We start from the raw sequence: 12,208 nt of genomic DNA, 5'->3' as shown, positions 1-12,208 counted from the left end.
CTTAGGGGAGGAAAAGGAATAACTCAAACACGCAATTAAATTAATTAATGTATGCCTGTTCAAAAAACACACGTTTATTGGAGCACCAATCTGCAATATTCAGAAATGATATCTTGGACGAGAGGGTGATCGCTGTCGTCGACCCCGCTGATGGTGCTACAGCTGCCGGAGAGTCTCATTGGGTGAAGATAACTCCGGACAACAGTTGTTAGGTGTGATGAAAGAGATAGAGAGCTCTGAGCGGGGTAGAGCACTGAGAGCTTATGAGCGTTTGGATTTCGCTAGTATTTCAATGTTTGGTGTTAAATTTGTTACTGAGAGCAGCAGAGAATTCTTCAAATTTGAATCAGTTATTTGCGACCTTGTTTTGCTTTTAATCAATTTCATGGATAAAAATGCTTGTTCACGTCTGTATGTCGATCCAAAGCAACATAAATAACTTTCTGCAAATTTTCTTAGCTCTGGGAAATGTTCACAGGACAATGAACGCGAGAAATTAATTATGTCAGAAGCATTTTGATCTGGAAAAATCTCTTCAAATTTCATTTTCAAGAATGAATTTGTTTTTAAATCAATCAGTTCAATGTGCATATTACTAAGTGAAAATGGGTTTATAAATGCGAGTATGCAGTTTTCTTCTTTAGCAAAATCATGAAAACGACTTTGAAATGACCCTTGCAATATCATGATTTTTTCAATATATTTGGTCAAATTGCTTTTATCCGCAGCACAATCATTCTGCTCTTTCAAGTGTGGACATTGACTCAAAAACTCATTTTCTAACTGAGAGATGAACATTTTTAATTTCATTTTATTCCTACAATTGTAAGCTATCAAAAATGGGACGAACTGATGAGACTTGAACTGAGAACACTCAGCGATGCGCCACTTGTAATCATCCAATGCGCCACGGTTTGGCTACGCCTGTTTTAGTTCTTCCTAAATAATCTACCTACTGTTGCGTCTATTTTTCCACTACTGTTATTTCATTATGATGAATAAATAAACACACGTTACTCTTAAGACCTCGTAAGTCCGATATTATGAAAAAATGAAGTTTATTTGACAAACTTTAAACAAAAAAAAAACATTTTAAATCATCTCAAACTCTCGGTTCTCTAGACTAGTATGCTGTCCATTTATCGACAAATTTTTAAAACTCGTAGGCCTCGTGGTGTCAAACATGGAATTAAAACCTCGTATTTCACAACCAGTGTTAGCAGATTCGTCGATTAGAGAGGTGTTGAAAATATTGTTTTCATTAGGTCCGGTTTTTCCTTCTCCCTCAACATTATTCTCAAACAGACTTAAAAAGTTTTAATAGTAAGGTGACGATATGTAGATTTTTATTAAATTACAAACATTATGACAATATTTGCTTTTTTAAGCTATCATGTTGACATACATTTTTAAATTAAAGAAAATATACAATATACAATCAAATAGTATTTAATCATACCAAAATACAGATTGAGTTGTATTATTTGATCTCTGACAGAATGAGGCATTGTCCGCAAGCCGCTCATAATATAAGCCGGACGCTGAATTTTCCGTGTGGGGGTTGCTACAACGGGGGGAGGGGGTGTCTACGCCGCCTTTCGTAGATGCTCGTAGCAGTCGCGTTTCGGCGCTCGATCTAACAGGGGTACGGAGGCCATTCGTGATTTTCCAATCCACGCCGTGTGTCACTTTACTGACACATTTTAATGAATACGAAGGTTCACGCGGTGTTTGTTGCTGTGCAATACCCGACATGGGCGGCTAACATCAAAAGAAATCGCGAAAAAATTCCCATAATGTGCTTCATAGTGATATTATTTCTTTATTATTTTTTTAATTTTTAATTATTTACGCATTTTTAAAACTATCGTGTCATTCATTATTTACCCGCGGCAGTGGCATTGATAATATAATCGACATTCTAGTACATGTCTATAAATATTAACATTTCATATAAACAATAATACAAATAAAAACATTAGACAATTTGACGTGGATAACAATAATTAATAAAGTAAATATACATAAAAAAACACAATAATATTAAACAATAATAATATTATATTGGTTACCAATAATTAATACCAATAATTATGTTCGTGAAATAAACAATTAATGACCGGGTGAATGACAGATCCAAGCATTTAATTAGTCATTGGAACGGTAAGAAACATTTCATTGAAATTCATGATAATTATTGTCACTAATATTTTTATTTACTACAGGTACTTTAGAGGTAAGTGTCAAATCATCTAATCTTGCATTTAGTGTAGGTAAATATTTACAGGATAAATTAAATATGTATTGTTTTTTGTTGGTTGATAATACATTATGTATTATTATTTGTAAATATTTGCCTTTTGCCTTTTGAAAACTATCAGTATTACTTATTTATTATTGTAGGTAGTAAAAAATACCTTTGTCAGTAATAATATTATTGTGCTATTTATAATTTATATTTACAATGAATTTTCTTGGTAAAACAGTGTTTAATATTTATATAAACATCTACTTATTGTAATAAGTCTATGTAAACGGTACCTGCTTTTGTAGTAGATCTTTAATGATTTTTTTTTAATATGTGTATGTGTACATAATATTATATACAAAATAAATAGCATTACTTTTGACTCAATGGTTGCCTATTTGTCATTCTGTGATATTAAAGCCGGTAATTTATCGCGTGACAAAAGTGTGACGTTTATTTTTCTATGTAGAGAGAAATCCACTTGTTGTTGTCGAACAATACGTCGCCATCTTAGAAGGGGCGGGAAGGAGGGGGAGACAAGATCGCTTTGAACTTGGGGCATCCCGAGAAATTAAATCAGGACACCCGATAATTTCGCTGAAACAGAAAAGCTCTGTTATAAAGCTTTATTCTGATTATATTTAACGCTATAATTTATGTAAATACACTGTATTATGATCTAGGATTACGTAAAATTTTGACATTATTTATTTACATTATATTCAGAGTCAACCATCAGTTTTTTAATATTTTAAATAATAAAATGATACTTTTTATTTTCTCATATTTTAATAGCCCTCATAATATGAGCATAGGCTCCAGTCTCTGAGCATAGAACTACATCTCACGACTCTTTTCATGTCAGCCGAGCAGGGTGTAGATCACTTTTACATAATATGATGCTAATTGATGATTTTTTTGTAAAGAAATATGTACAACACCGTGAAGTCTCTCACGTATTTGATTTCGTTCATAATAATTCCGTTATTCATTTATATTTTTTCAACAATGCTTCAAATTTGTCAAAGCCTTTTGTATATTGTTACCTTACTATTAAAACCTCGTAAGTCCAATATTATGGAAAAATGAAGTTTGTTCGGCAAAATTTAAACAAAAAAACATTTCAAATCATATCAAAACCTCGGTTCTCTCGACTAGAATGCTGTCCATCCATCTAAAATTTATAAAAACTCGTAGGTCTCGTGGTTTCAAACATGGAATTAAAACTTCGTATTTCACAACCAATGTTTATTGTTTTTATTACGTTTTTTTCTTCCCCTCAACAATCTTCTCAAACAGACTTACGAGGTTTTAATGGTAAGGTGACGATATATATTGTGTTCTAATTGCCTCGGTTATAGCCAACCCTTTGTTATGCTGATACAATATTTATGTTCTATTGAAGGACTTCCGGATCACTTCCAAATATTATTATAGAATTTATTGTCACTACGTTAGTACCTGTAGGTATAGCAAATTAATGTAAAGTAAGTATTTGCATATAGGGATATTAGGGTACAATTGAAGGTAAAAACGTGACAAAAACGTTTATCTTTTTAAATTAGAGAGAAGATTCCCAAAATATTTTTTTATTTTATTTGTATCAGAATGAAATTTCTGGACCAACGTCACCACACCATTCTAAGTGTGATGATAATATACTGCTTGGTCTGCTGTATTATATCTCCCTATTATTCCAAAAGTTATACCACCACACAGACATTATTCACCGCAAACATCTGTTCTTGAAGCTCAGTATACGGTTGCTTACGGAGTCTTCTGACGGTGCTGCTTTACAGTAGAAAATTATATTATCTTACAAATACTCAAGCAACTATAATAATTATACTAATGTATTAATACTTAGATAATCTTTTATTGTGTATCTATTAAGCTTCACATCTGACAACCATAAACAACTGTTGATTTGTGTTTACCACATATTTGTTTTTTTGGACAGGTGGATATATTAATAGAATCTTGGATGAAAAGAATTCTGTTTAGCCCCTTAAGATTCTTTATTTGGAATAATAACATTAGATAATCTTTGGAAAAGGAAAACATGGTATTGATTGAACTATTGTTTATTGAAAGTCGCTTACAAGATACTTTGTCTGTATAAGCTGAGCTCAAGTTTACTTCCACGAACTTTGCCTAATAATGTCTATTTGATACTACGTAATGATTGAACCCAACGAAGCTGAGCAATAAGAAAACGACAATCTTTATTGACATTTATTTTAAATCATATTGTGTTATACTCGTAGTAATTCGTATAATGTCGTACATGTTGTCAATTTCATTATTATTAGTATCTATCTTTGAGCTATGAGCTACTTCCGTAAGCTTGTTAGATATTACTTGTTATATTGTCACGTATTACATACACTTTAATTGGGCAAAAAGTTCAGGGTTACATGTAAATTGTACGTAAATCATTTCACCGTGGCACACATATAACGGAAAGAGATAATCCTATACTATACGGTCTCCAATTTTAGTAGATTCCGTAATTAATTACATTTTCATAGCTGATTTTGGCAAAATTTATGAATTCAAGAATGAAAAGCTTACCAAACCTAACAAATAATCCAGTATATCGGCTATATATCGGCTATATCTTACGCGGCTTAAGCGGTGGACTATCACGCCGTAGGTCTCAGGTTCGAATCCTGGGTCTGGCAAGTACACATATTGTTTTTCAATTCATGTCTGTCATGGTATGGACCTAATCGGTTGAGCAAGTGGCTGACATCCATTTCTCGTAAAAAACAAAATCTATTAATACAAACCTCTACTATGTGGAGGCCCATATGATCCTATTAGGATCGGACATGGTTGAAAGAAAAGATATCGGCTATTGTTTACTGTTGGCTTCCTGTAAGAAACGTGTAAACGGACAAGAACCGTGTTTTATTTAGACATGAATCTCAGTATTATACGACGCAAAGAGATTCGATGGTCTTTAATATACGGCCATATATTTCCGATAGAAGATTTCACGGTGATGTGTGATACGGCGAACTGCACATGCACAAGTTTCCGGACACAAAATTTCATGTGGCGTATGAAAATCTATAGACTGCGCTGGATTGGCTACGTGCATAGAATACTGTAGGATATACCAGCATGGCGAGCTATGTACACAGCCCCCGAGGGCAACAGAATACATGGACGGATGAAATTGAGAAGGCTGGACTGCGCCATAGGAGATTTAGGAATGTCAAGACCAGCCAAAAGTTGTAGTGCCAAAAATAATAATGATGGTCACGTATTAATTTAATTAATTCATCAGTTAATTTAATCTTTACGGCTCTTTAACTTTTTGTATGTCTCAATAATATGATAGATTTTCCATGTGACAATAGGTATGATTAATTGCTTGGAGAGAAAGTAGCAAAAATAAATAATAAAGGTACAACATGAGAATGTTAAAGGTAAACTTTTCTTTTTATATAGATAGAGCGTAAACATATAAAAGTTACGGGAAAAAAGGGACCACTAATTCATTCTCTATAAAGGATTACACTTTTTGTTTCATAGAATACGAGCAAAAACGTTTGACTGCAAATTGACTGCATAATCTGCAAACCAGTTAACTGCAATATTGACCAAAAATGATATTCTAATGGCATTTTGTTATAAAGCATGTTTTCTATGCTCACACAAAAATTTCTAATTCCTAAACCTATAAATATATGCGATATCCTTCTTCACATAAAACAGCCAACTGCAGGTGCTAAATTTTCAATATCATGAATAGAACAACTCCGATTTTTATATAAATGTTGTTTATATATAAAAGGAAAGCTTAACATTAATAACGTATTAATTCATAGTAAAGCTAAACAAAAATAATTTCCAAATGTATTTTTGGAATTGTTAAATTCCGTTCGATAGTTAAATTATTATTTGATTATTGATATATTTATAAGTTTTTTCTCCTACCTGAACAATTTTTCCAAATGGAGTTAGCCGGTTTGCAGATTAGGCAGTCGAAATGCCATCAATGGTTTTTATCAGTAAGTCACAGATCGCTCCATCTGGAAGAAAACTGCTGGTACCACGGGACAAAAATAATTGATATTTACCGAGTGTATCGTCCTCCAAATTAAGGTAATTGAGCATTGATTGTTTGAGTAAAGTCATAAAAAGTAAATAGGTAAACCGGCGCGGAAGTAATTTGAAAAAAAAATACATAAAAAAAGCGTCGGAAAAACTTTCTACGCCAGTTCGCACGACGCCCGTCCTGACTCCGCCGCTTTATCGATCTCCCGTCGACCGAAACGCTGTGCGACCAAAGTAGTTCTCCACCAGAATACACGAACGATATATTGTCGCTAAATCAAAAAGCATCAGTCTAGAACAGTGGTTCTCACGTAAAATTTAACTGTGGCCGCACAATTATGTCAATTATTGACATCGACAGTTCTATGGAAACGTCTGGTGGCCGCACAGAATTTTACTTTTGTTGTCATTAGATAAATTGAAGCTGAATTTTATTTACTAAAATAATTTCAATAAATTTATTTATAGCCAATTTTATTTAATAAACGACATTTTGAACATTTTAGTACATACCTATTTATTTAAAAAAAAATACAAATGGAAATTCGTCTATATTCCTTCTTTCCAATGCAAGCCGCATGGCTGCTTTTAAGTTTACATCATTCTGTCAACTGGCTTCGACATTTTTTGTTTTTTATGAAGTGCATTACACTGAATGATCTTTTACAGTATACAGTAGTAGGAAAAATCAACAATATTAAAAAGCAATTGTTGCCAATTCTTTGAATTAACTTGATTCTTGGTCCACGTTTAACTTCGACCAACCGTGGTATTATTAAAATGGTGTTTAAGTATTTACTTGGTCATGACTCATTTCTAATAACGCATATTTGAGGGGTATTGAAATTGAAGGCAGATAAGTTTAATGCAGTGCTATTTTTTTTTCAATGTAGGAATAAGATTAAAATGATAATCTGTATAATAAAAATCAGTAATTTCGTTACACTCATTAAAATATTTCAATTATAAAAGTCAATATTGCTGTATTTTGCTTTCAATTTATCAAGATTACTGGTTTTGCGTCTAAACAATTGAAAATTTGCTGTGTTTGCTCCCAAATTATGTTAGGTACTTAACCGCTATTTTAATACATTTAATATAAATTGACTTACAGGAAAACATTGCAACTAAAAAATTGTGTTTTATTGATTAAGATTTCAAACAGGAGCCAAAATAACACAGCGAACACGTGAAATGTACCGAACGGCCATTTTCTCACTTGACTTTTTTGTATGGGAATAATATTTCAATTAAAGAATGAAACCTTTGCAACTAATGTGAAATTTAAAGATCATTTTTGTATGAAAGAATGCAAGGTTTGCGCATTAAATACTGTTTTACCATGTGGATAACGAGCAGCTCTATATTTCTGCATTCATAGGTTATTTTGCCAATTTTTCCAAGATTGCTGCCTTTGCTTTTATACCCCAAACCCTTATTTAACTTTAGCCTAGCTATTTAAATTAAGTACTAAAAATGATCTTCATGATGTCTCTGCATTATACCGTAAAGTTAATTATATTTCACATGCAGAAAGGTGGCCTTAGTATGCATTTTGTCTACGCTTTATAGTAGCTTTAATATCTCGTGTCTTTTGGTCCGCTTTAATGATATAGGTGTGGGTATTATTATATTATGTTGAGGATGAGGAAGTCGAGATTTGGTGGTTGCTCCGATGGAGCGAGTTTTATTTGCAGCGTAAACAGTCAGTACAAGAGTATGTCACAGTAGTTATGTCACAATACTTAATGATACTATACCGAGGTCCGAGTCACGGTAGAATGAGATGTTGTGCGGAGCAATACAGAGACTGAGATACTAACAGACCGGTAACTTATATTCGACTGATATCTCCAATGTATTATTGTCCGCTATTTATTGACGTACTCACAATCAAAATAATATACTGAAAAGAATATTTAGGATATATGTATTGTAATAATTGAGTCTGCCGCTCTATATGGAGTTTATGTCATTGGATATGGCTGACTATGTGGAAAAATGGATATTGCGGAAATTATAATTGCAGTGTGTAAAGCTATAATTAGACACTACGGGAAATGGATATTAAGGACTTCATAATTGCGGTCAGTTATTTAATGTCGCCGATCAATATGCTGATACATATGGAGTTGTTTATCCCCTTATGAGTATTATTATTATAATGTATATTTAAAATATTTTTATTATTATTAATCGTGGTGTAAAATGTATTTTTTATGGAAAAACGTGGTCTTGAAAAACAGATTAATAATAAAACACGGCGACAAATTGTAGGGTGTTGAAATTTTATTAGCCCGAGCTTTTCGTACAGGGAGGTAATGCCATTTTACGAGTGCCTCGTGGAGACGTTCTCAGCATTGTTGATTGCGTATGACAGCTTTCTTTTTACCTGTGCACCGTACAATTTCCTAAACCCAGACTTGATACCGAATGAAATTGAATTGTTTTATTTGACTCTTGTTGATCAAACTTAAAACAATCAATCTTTATTTCGTCAACTCTGTTTTATCTTGTCAAATAGCATAATATATATATATATATATATTTTAATTATGACCATCAGCAGTAGAACTTAATGTAGTCTTGCCTACCATCAGTAAACGTCTCCACTCTCGTTTAGCTATCGCAAGCCCTACTTACCACCTAAACCTCAGCGACTCTGCGTTTCTTTATTATCTATGGTTTGCTTCACACATTTCAACCATTTTCATATAATGCGCGGCTTACGACGTATCGTTTTTTTTGGTATGCGCGCGCTTCAGAAATATTGCATGACGTGAAATAGAACTATGTACCTGCCAAATTTACAAAATTCTTTACTAAAGACGCGCCCAGCGCGTAGCGATGAAGGTGGCCATTCGATACAATTGGCATGCTATTTAAATGTGGTAATAAAAAAGTAATTATCTAGTCAGCATTCAATATGGCATAAAGGAAGCGTTTCTGCGTACTTTTATCTAATCTAGTGTTAATTAACTTTTTTTATTATTCAACGAATAATAATTGATAAGATTTAAGAATGTAACATTCTGATTATTGAACATACATAATTTTGAAAACACTTCTGAGAAAATTATATATTATTACCAATAGAAAAAATCTTTTTGAAAAAAGTAAGACACCGCTGGAATCGAACCTGCATCTCTCGGGTATCGCGCCCGAAAAATATAGTTATTTAAACATTATTAGCGAGTTCAAGTAAGTTATAACAAAAAATCTGGAGCGATCCGTGACGTCGGTTGGTAATTAAAGTAATACCTACTTTGATTTTAAATACAAAAGTCGATCGCCTAAACATAGTAACTCAATTTGGAAAGCGCTTCAGTGAGTATTCAAAGCCATTACCAAAATTTGTCGCTATTAAGTATGACCTTTATCATAGTAGTCTATGTGCGTGGGCGCGATACCCGAGAGATTCAGGTTCGATTTCTGCGGGGTGGGGTGTTTTACTTTTTTCAAAAAGATTTTTTCTATTGGTTTTAATATATTTTCTCAGAAGTGTTTTCAAAATTATGTATAATCTTATAGTTAATCAATTCTAGTTTAAGTTACAAAGCCGTTAAATCCCAATATGAACTAATTAAATTATCCATTTGACAGTGACGCAGGTACAAATGAAATGCATGGGCTTATACATAGTATATAATTAAACAAAAGCTCTGTCGCAGTAAAAAGCGCAAAATCATAATATTGTTGAGACAACAGAACTACATTTTTGAACTACAGAACGTTAATAGCTTGCTTATCAAAGAATAAATAGGTACAGGATTCTAGTAGCGTTGTTATATCGAAAGAAAAAGAATTAGTAGGGCCAAATATGCTAGCCACAATTCATTTCTTCCCACCTTCTTCCAAATACCTTGTTTATTATTGTCACAAGACCAGGCGAGACCAGACCAATAACGGGTCATCAGCATACCGTGACTGCGAATAACATTCAGTAAGCTCAAGACAACTAGTACATGTAGGCCTGTTACCACTTAACCTCAGTTTATTGATTAATTCGATAATACAGACTGATTCAAAAATTCTTAGTGAACCACGGCCGGGGCAGCTTGATATAGTGTGACCGTCGTCCAAGCGATGCTTCTGGATACCTGGCAAGCCGTGATACAGGCTCTCATCATTCATACAACCTATCATCATCATTCGTCAACCTCATATAGCATCCATCAGCAGTGTACCGTCAACTGCCGCGCACCGGGTAACCCAACAAACAATACTGCGCGACTGATCGCACTCATCATCAACATCATAAAAGGTCAGTGTCTAGTATCCTGTTAACCCTCCCCCATATATCCGTAATCCACCACCACCTTAAAATTACAGTCCACTACTAAAAGCGCCACCAAGCATCGATACCAAAATATAGCGATACTTCTTGATGGCAATTGATATAAGTCTCAATTTAACAGGCTCAGTTTTTTGAATTTTTCGGCATTCACAATAAAAAATACAGGGATTTAATTTATACATAATGCATTTTATAGCTATGCACATAATACAGTTTTTAATAATCGTAGTGTATGAAGGCCTGTGGTGTATTTACGGCGGAGTTGGACTCGTGGGAGCTATAATTGAGTATATCTGCACCTATGTCTATAGCACCAGACTTCTCCAGGTTCTTTGTTTTTTGAATCAGCTCCTCTTAAGCTATCTAAAAAGATTTTTGTTGGCATATGATATGGGCATAGTGAGCGTATCACTTTGAAGCAGGAGTTTTGAATGTTGGTACAATTATTGTACCAAAATAATTATATGGGTCGGTTGGTTTTGTTAATAAAACTTATAAAATTTTACGGCATAATTAACGTGACCATACGTCCCGTTTTGAATGAGACTATGCCGTTTTTAGGTGGTCTATCCCGCAGTACCCAAACACGTGTCCCGTTTTCAGAAAGAGGACAACCCACGGTAACAATTTCAAAAAATGACGCGAAAAATCAAAAAAATGATAGTAAAAATACAGTTGCAAGTAACAGTGTTCTTAAAGCAATGTTAATTACCAGATCAAACTTTAAGAAGTCCCACCAAGAATTTCATTCATATATGAAATCAAAACCAAATATACTTCGCGTATTCACGTGTTCATTCGTGTTCTTTTCATTCATAAATAAAAATAAGAAGAAAATATATGCGTTTTCTTGAATACATACTTAAAAATTAGTAGATGTTCCGTTTTGAGGAAAAAAAATAAATGGTCATGTTAGCCATAATGTAACCATATTTGCCAACTATGATTAAGAGAAAGTTTTTTGTATCTATGTATAATTATTTACTTTCACAGTGCAAATAGTATTATTATAATTATATAAGTATTCTTTACAGTTCGAACGTATAAGTACTGCCACTTTAAACTAAATAGCACTAACTCACAATTTTGGAAAATGGAAAAGTCAATTTTCTCATCAGCTTTTTTTCTATAATTTTACAATAATGTTTAACATACATACAAAAAATGTGTATATTATCATGTAAGGATGTAAGTCTTTGTAATTTTTTTTTTAATAGTTGTTAGCAATATCCGTCTATGCTAGGTATGTCTAATTCCGGGTCCACACTGGCAACATGTTGCGCAACAACCTCGTTAAATTTTACGATAATTATCATACTTATCGTCAAATTTAACGAGGTTGTCGCGCGACATGTTGCCAGTGTGGACCCGGCATGACGCTTCTATCGCTCGAAGGATTTTTGTTGATCGCACATAGACCCACATGAACAGATTCAGTGATTTTCAAAAGGTGAATAAATTACAGAGAAAATAAAATTTCCATCAAATCCAAGTCGGTCATTAAAAAAACTGCAGTCACTATAAGTGAAAATAAAATATTAACTCTGAAAAATGTCATTTTCCTTGAGGCTCATGTAGGAGAAAATGCATTTTGG

This window comes from Rhyacophila brunnea, unplaced genomic scaffold, assembly GCF_057557595.1.
Source record: "Rhyacophila brunnea isolate RB1 unplaced genomic scaffold, BYU_Rbru_1.0 scaffold_1, whole genome shotgun sequence".
In the NCBI taxonomy this organism is placed as follows: domain Eukaryota; kingdom Metazoa; phylum Arthropoda; class Insecta; order Trichoptera; family Rhyacophilidae; genus Rhyacophila; species Rhyacophila brunnea.
This window is presented reverse-complemented; position numbering follows the sequence as displayed.